Below are 7683 nucleotides of genomic sequence, written 5' to 3' on the forward strand. Positions count from 1 at the left end.
CTAAACTGCTTTGGAATAAAGCATCTGCCAAATGAATAATGATAATGTGAACTTGGCAAAGAGAATAAAAGAAAGGAAAAAAAATAATAAAGTCATTACGCGCTTCATTAAGAATGTTGTATTTATACAACAGTTCTTTCTGGCCCTCGGATCTGATTGGCTGAGAGCCCTTTCCAGTTGTGCGATATTCTAGTGATGACAAACTCCAACTGTTTCACCGTCTGTATTGCACTATAGAGTTTTTAGGTGAGAATGTGGTTGTTTAGACTTTAAATATGCAGTTTGTTAATACAAATAATGTCTATTTGATCATTTGCTTCAACTTTTTTGGAGTCTGGGTGTCGTCCTCGATAGTACTTTATCTTTTGAAAAGCATGTGAACAATATTACTCGGTCTGCATATTTCCGTTTACGGAACATCAGTCGTCTTCATCCATTTCTCGCACCAAATTCTACAGCTATTCTTGTACATGCTCTAGTTTCTTCACGCATTGACTATTGTAACTCCCTTCTCTTTGGGCTACCCCATAAATGTATTCATAAACTTCAATTTGTCCAGAATTCAGCTACTCGTATAATTACTAGAACCTCTTCCACTGAGCATATCACTCCAGTTCTCTACTAACTTCACTGGCTACCTGTCAAATATCGAATAGAGTACAAGATTCTACTTCTCACTTTTTGTTGGGGTTGTGGATGGGGTCTTTAAAACAGGTCTATTCATTTATACTGTTATCAGCACGTTGAAGTAGATTCGTCTCTTGTCTCGGAGAGAATATGTGCTGTTAATGCAATGTTAAAGAACTCCATCAGTTTTTTTACTTTCACTTTCTGTACGAATGAAGTTAAGACGTTCACCAGCATAACTATTGCGCAAAGTTTGCATGTTGCTTTTGTGATATCCATTGGTTCGCCTTCATAGTTTAAAACAGAAATATTTCCAGTATTGCAACGTAACCACAACCCCCCATGCATATGTATCTTAAACGCAGGGATACATGAAAGAGGAATCAATTCGGTATGCCACGCTGTCTGAAACATGTCTCTATGCTTGTGCGCGCTTCGGGTGTGTGCGAAAACATCGCGCAAGTAACGAATTGAACGTTCTGTTTCGTTTCTTCTTCTTGTGGTTAGCTTGTAAATTGGCAAATTAATCTGTGAATCACATGCCAAACGGTGGGGTATAGACCCGTATATCACAGATCAACTGCGAGCCGTTTAAAGCCCTAGCCATGACAGATCAGAGCAATCTTTTATTTACTAATTTAACATGAAATCGTCAAATTGCTACTCGATATCAATTGCATACAGCGAAAATACAGAATAATTAGAAAAATCATTTACGCGCAATAAATAACAGAGCGTCATATCTATACACATTTTTGACCCATAGGAATTCTTCCACGGCCTGGTAGTGGGTCGCGACCCGGAGGTTGGGGACACTCTGCTCTACTGTACGGTGTCCTGGAGTGCTCGGAAAGGTGCCTTTAAATAAAATGTATTATTATTATCATTATTATGTGAGCTCCAGGGCATCAGCGGCCATTCAGCACTCATGAACCTACAGAGAGCAGCCTAACCTCGGCCAGATCTTCTGGAATTTGCTACTGGCTCTGATGTGTCTATAGTGTAAGGTGACCAGACATGCAACTTCCCAGGGACACGCTCTGCACAGGATTTCGAAATTGCCTAAAATGATAAGCGTTGAATGACATCAAAGTACCGCGAGAGCTATAGAGAGCTACAGTGACTAGGAGGGGACGTCTTCGGTTCACTTAGTTTTGTCGTGGCCACAACATATTAACTCGTGGGAACATGTGTAATATGTTGTGGCCTCGAGATGCTATGTTGAGGGAACAATAAGGGAACAACTGTGCTGCATGGAAAAAACAAGCTAAGCATTGTGATAATTGTCTTCCACAAATATATTGCAATGGCAAATACATTTTAGTCATGCCTCAATGATGGCAATCACTACTATATCTGAGAATTAGATAGTTTTAGTGGTAACGCTTTAGTTTAGGGACCAATTCTCGTTATTAACTAGTTACAGCATGAATATTATTAGCTGTACTAGCATAACATGTTACTGACTGTGTGTTAGTACTTATAAAGCACAGATCCCTTAATCCTACACTGTCCTAAACTTTACAACTAAAAAAAGTGACATGACATGTGGCCAAGTATGGTGTCCCATACTCAGAATTTGTCCGATACTTACAACCTTTGGGTTACAAATCTTAATCTCTAACTAACCATTAAGGCCAACAACTACCCTACTAACTATTAGTAAGCAGAAAATTAGGAGTTTATTGAGGTAAAAGTCATAGTCAATAGTTTTTAAAAAGCATCAAATGTTCCTCCTGGTGCTAAACTCAAACAAATAGCCTTCATTTGTGAAAATGTCAAGGCAGTTTACTCTCAAAGGTCATTTTCACTGACTCTGCTGCTTCCTACAACACATGGTTAACAGTATTTATTTATTAATTTATTTATTTTTATTTATTTATTTTCTTTGTGTGTGTGTGTGTGTGTGTGTGTTGTTCTTTGCCTTCACATCTGGCCTTGGACTGTGTCAGGGATGTATGCGGAGGGTGTTTGTTGGCAGAGTATCCGTAAGCAGCATAAAGAGTGTGCTCATGCAACACATCGGATTGTTGAATCAAATTCGACACAGTGCTCAAAGAAACGCATTAAGCTTGAAGGGCCAGCTCATCACTTGTTAGCAGATTTATTACGACAGTTTATTATGATACTCAATGGGTGTGAAAATTAAAACGTTTTTCTGTGGTTCACAAGATAAGCAAGGTACGCAAAGATAATGATGACTAGGTCATTGTTAAATGCCCTAAAACAAGGGAAAGGACACTCAAAACTAAACATTTAAACCTCTGACTGACATTGTGAAAAATGCTAAATCATTTATTTGCTTAATAAAATAAAGTTTTAGTAAAAATTTGCAATCTTACTCCACAGCACTTTAATCACAAATTTTAGCTGTGATTATATTCACAATGTAGGATTCTTTTGTACCTTATTGCTTTGTTATAAAATAATATAGTTTAGAACATTTGGACAACTGTTCAACTTTTTTTGCATGCACATGTGATAGATAAAGTGATAGTTCACAAACAGTAATATTTTACTGTTTGTTTAAAATAATTTATTGTTAAAACAAATGCTATCAGGTGTGGGTGAAGGGATGAGAGCGAGGACTCAATTGCAGGAGGAAATAGGGCTTTATTAATTATAAAATAAAATCAACAGACTGGCAAGGTAGGACAAGGCAAGGCAGGACAGGACTTCACACAGGGTAACATCGACGACGAACCGGCACAGGACTGCAAACACAAGGAGATTATAAAGGGAGCAAATGAGGAGGGTAGTGAGGTAACAGGTGGGGCAAATTAACCAATAATCAGGGAATAAGTTGGGTGGGACAATTGACATGAGAGCACATGGCACATAGAACCAAACAAGACAAGCCATGTGCTCACACAAAACAAAAACCCAAGCACATGGCCAGCAAAACAAAATCACTAGCCATGTGCAAAACAGGACACGAAAATGCAGCTAATGAGGAGACGCATAAGCCGCGTGCTCACAAAAAACAAACAAACAAACATGAATGCATGTAGCCAGTGAAAAAACAAGCTGCGTGCAACACAGAGTAAAACAAAACGAGAAAAAGCACGTGGTCAAAACTGAACCGCATGCCGAACAAAACACACACACACACACACACGGAGGACAGAGGAGCGCACGGCCTGAGTGTACTCGAAATCGCACACTCCCACAGCAAGAACAACCTGGAGCGTGAGTGTCCAAACCCTGACACCAGAACTGAGCCTGAACAAGACAGGAGTGCCGGGATCCGAGCACACTCGAAGCCGCGCGCGCACCAGAAAACAAGACAGGAAGGGAGTGTCAGAGCTCTGTCACAAAACCATGAATAAACTAGGAAGGGAGTGTCAGAGCTCTGTCACAAAACCATGAATAAACTAGACCGAAGTGACAGAACCCTGACAGCTATAGCAATCATGTACATTACTCAGGCAGTGTGCAAGCAACTTATGGAACAAACAAATATTAACAGATACACCTGATTTAATTCTATTTTTTTGCTCCAGCCGTGAACCAGAATGTATTTGCTGTCAAATCAGTCACTAGCCATTGTATACTGAATTTCAGTTCCTTTTGTTCAACAAAATAAATGTATCTCACTAGAATGACAGTGTCTCTAAACACTGGGTTGACTTCATGTTTCTTTGTCAGACTTGCACCCGACATTTCCTAGACAGCACAAATATGAATCTGTCATTCCTTGGAGAGTGGCATTCTTGATTCATTGAGCAGGTCACTTCAGGGGTCAGGGATGAGTTTAGACAGATTAAATCACAACTTGGAAGGATGAAAAACAACAACAGTGCAGTCAAAACATACAATACAATAAAATACTTCAAAAAAACAAAAAACGATAAAAATACTCCAAAGCCTTATGGGCTATGCCAGCCTGGCCCATATTTTTTAAATGGTCTATTTATAGCATATTGCTTTGCTTTTAAACTCGGTATGGCACAAGCTGCATCTGGGAGAGTCTTTTTTTTCAAATACACTCTGCTGTATTTGAGAAATGACAGCTGAACAATGACGACAACCCTCCCCCATTTCTCTGCAAGGGAGCTAAAGCCGCTAGGAGAAGATTCCGATGAATGAAAGCCATGAATAAGCTCACTAAGATTACTTCATGTAAATGGAGGCCTCCTACTCATCCCTGCAGGCTTGAGTACTTACTTGGCAATGTTCTCCAGAAGGCTGTTTTTACCTGTCATAACAACATGTGTGCCACACAAAGCCCCTTCATCAATTAGAGGCATGATTATGTTAAGCCATGCACGAGTTTTGTTTATTCTTCCTGCACACGAGGAGAAGTCATCCACGCTGGGTCTGAATGCCGCTTACATCACGTTCTGTCTTCTTGGTAAGCTTTATAGGCTTTCGAGGCCTGCGGCGATGACTGTGCTTTAAGGAGTTGGTTATATGCCCACAGAGACAGAGAATATTCCCAATCCAGTCAAATGTGAAAAGGCAACATTTACAAAGCCTCCTGTGACAAAAAAAAAAGCTATTACAAACAAATTGCCAGAGTTAAAGAATCGTTTGCTCTTTTGAATGACTGTTTGTGTAAATGCCATTTGAAATGACTAATTGATCCCAAATTGAATGTTCTGTCATCATTTAATCTCTATGGAACACAAACAGGAACACTACTGGTACATGTACTAGGGGCTGCATGACTACTAGTCAGTTACTTCAAAACAATACCTGATTATAGACACATATGTAGATATTTACTCAACTGGTTAGTTTATAATAGAATAAAACAATATTCATGTGGTCTGTTTGCTACCATCGTCCTCCTGACACATGCTGTGTTTGGTGGCAGTCATGGCAAAAAAAGAAAAGTGCATCAACATGACAAGGATGCATGCAGGCTCGATTTTTACCTTGTGACAGTGTTGCCAAGGAAAAAAATCTTACACTCTTTGTGCAGGTAGCAGGAACAGTAAGATATGATTTAGCTAAATTCTGAATGGATTATACATAGCCCAGAAAATGCACAAAGAGTGCTCCCCTTATAATCAGTATGAGCTGTCACTCATCTTCATTGCGATGACTTAAGTTCCCTTATAATTAATGAAATTCTTTATTCTCCACAATGAATGTCTCACGTTTACAATTAACAGATTTGCTGCCATTGGTTACATAGCTCAAAGAATAGCAAAAATGCACACTGAGGCATTTGCCAAATCTATTTAGCCAATGGACTACTTTTATTTATTTATTTATTTATTTAGTCATTTAGCAGACGCTTTTATCCAAAGCGACTTACAAATGAGGACATAAGAAGCAATCAAAACCAACAAAAGAGCGACAACGTGCAAGTGCTATTACAAGTCTCAGTTAGCCTAACGCAGTACAGATAAATATTATTATTATTAATTTTTTATTTTTTATTTTATTTTTTTTTTAAATAAAAATACATAGATAAAATAAAATTAGAATAGAGAGTGCTAGAGTTATAGGGTCAAGTAAAGATGGAACAGATGAGTTTTTAGCCGTTTCTTGAAGATGGGTAAGGATTCGGCTACACGGATTGAATTGGGCAGGTCATTCCACCAGATGGGAACAGTTAATGAAAAAGTCAGTGAAAGTGTTTTTGTGTGTCTTTGGGATGGTACAATAATGTGTCGTTCACTTGAAGAACGCAAGCTTCTAGAGGGCATATAAGTCTGAATTAATGATTTTAGGTAAAGGGGTGCAGAGCCAGTGGTGGTTCTGTAGGCAAACATTAATGCCTTGAATTTAATGCGAGCAGCTATTGGTAGCCAGTGCAAATTGATGAACAGAGGCGTGGCATGCGTTCTTTTCGGCTCATTAAAGATTAATCTTGCAGCGGCATTTTGGATTAATTGTAGAGGTTTAATAGAATTGGCTGGAAGACCTGCCAAGAGAGCATTGCAATAGTCAAGTCTGGACAGAACAAAAGCCTGAACAAGGTGTTGTGTTGCATGTTCCAAGAGAAAAGGCCTGATCTTCTTAATATTGTATAATGCAAATCTGCAGGACCGGGCAGTTTTAGCAATGTGGTCTGAGAAATTCAGCTTATCATCAATCACAACTCCAAGGTTTCTGGCTGTTTTTGAAGGAGTTATGGTAGATGAGCCTAACTGGAAGGTGAGATTGTGATGAAGCGATGGGTTAGCTGAAACCACAAGCAGTTCTGTCTTAGCTAGGTTGAGTTGAAGGTGATGGTCCGTCATCCAGCAAGAAATGTCTGTTAGACACGCTGAGATGCGAGCAGCTATCGTCGGATCATCAGGATGGAATGAGAGGTAGAGTTGAGTGTCATCAGCATAGCAGTGATATGAAAAGCCATGTTTATGAATGACAGAACCTAGTGATGCCATGTAGACAGAAAAGAGAATTGGTCCAAGAACTGAGCCCTGAGGCACCCCAGTAGTTAGATGTTGCGGCTTGGATACCTCACCTCTGCAAGATACTTTGAAGGACCTTTCAGAGATGTAAGACTCAAACCACTGGAGTGCGGTTCCTGAGATGCCCTTTCTCAATAGGGTTGACAAGAGTCAACTACTTGTACAACTACTTCCGAGTTCTACTTATTACGGCTCTGGAGTTTCCTGTTAGTATTCAGCACACCTACATACAGACAGTTTCTCATGAGAACGCAGATTATTACTACATTTTAAGGCTGGCATTTCTTTAAAAAAAAAACAAAAAAAAAACAATTAATCATATTCTCTGCGTTAACATGAATTATCTTCAGCCTGCTGAAATGTTCCTATAAATATATGTCCCTTCCAAATGTGCATTCTGAATAATAAATAAATATATTTCTCCACTAACCTGCCACATCAGCGCTTGTCTTCTCATGAACAGTATTTTTCTTTTACTGATCATATTTCATACCTGTTGAATATACAGTTTTAAATTAATTTTACCCTTTCGAAAATTGACCATGGTTTTACTATAGTAAAAATGCCATGTTTTTTCCTGTTTTACCATTTGTATAACAACACTTTTACTACAATTGTAAAATTTTATTTAAATAGCCTGCCATAGTTAAACTATGGTCAGTGTAGTAAAACCCTTAGTTAATTT

The sequence above is a fragment of the Barbus barbus genome, assembly GCF_936440315.1.
Source record: "Barbus barbus genome assembly, chromosome: 43".
NCBI lineage: Eukaryota > Metazoa > Chordata > Actinopteri > Cypriniformes > Cyprinidae > Barbus > Barbus barbus.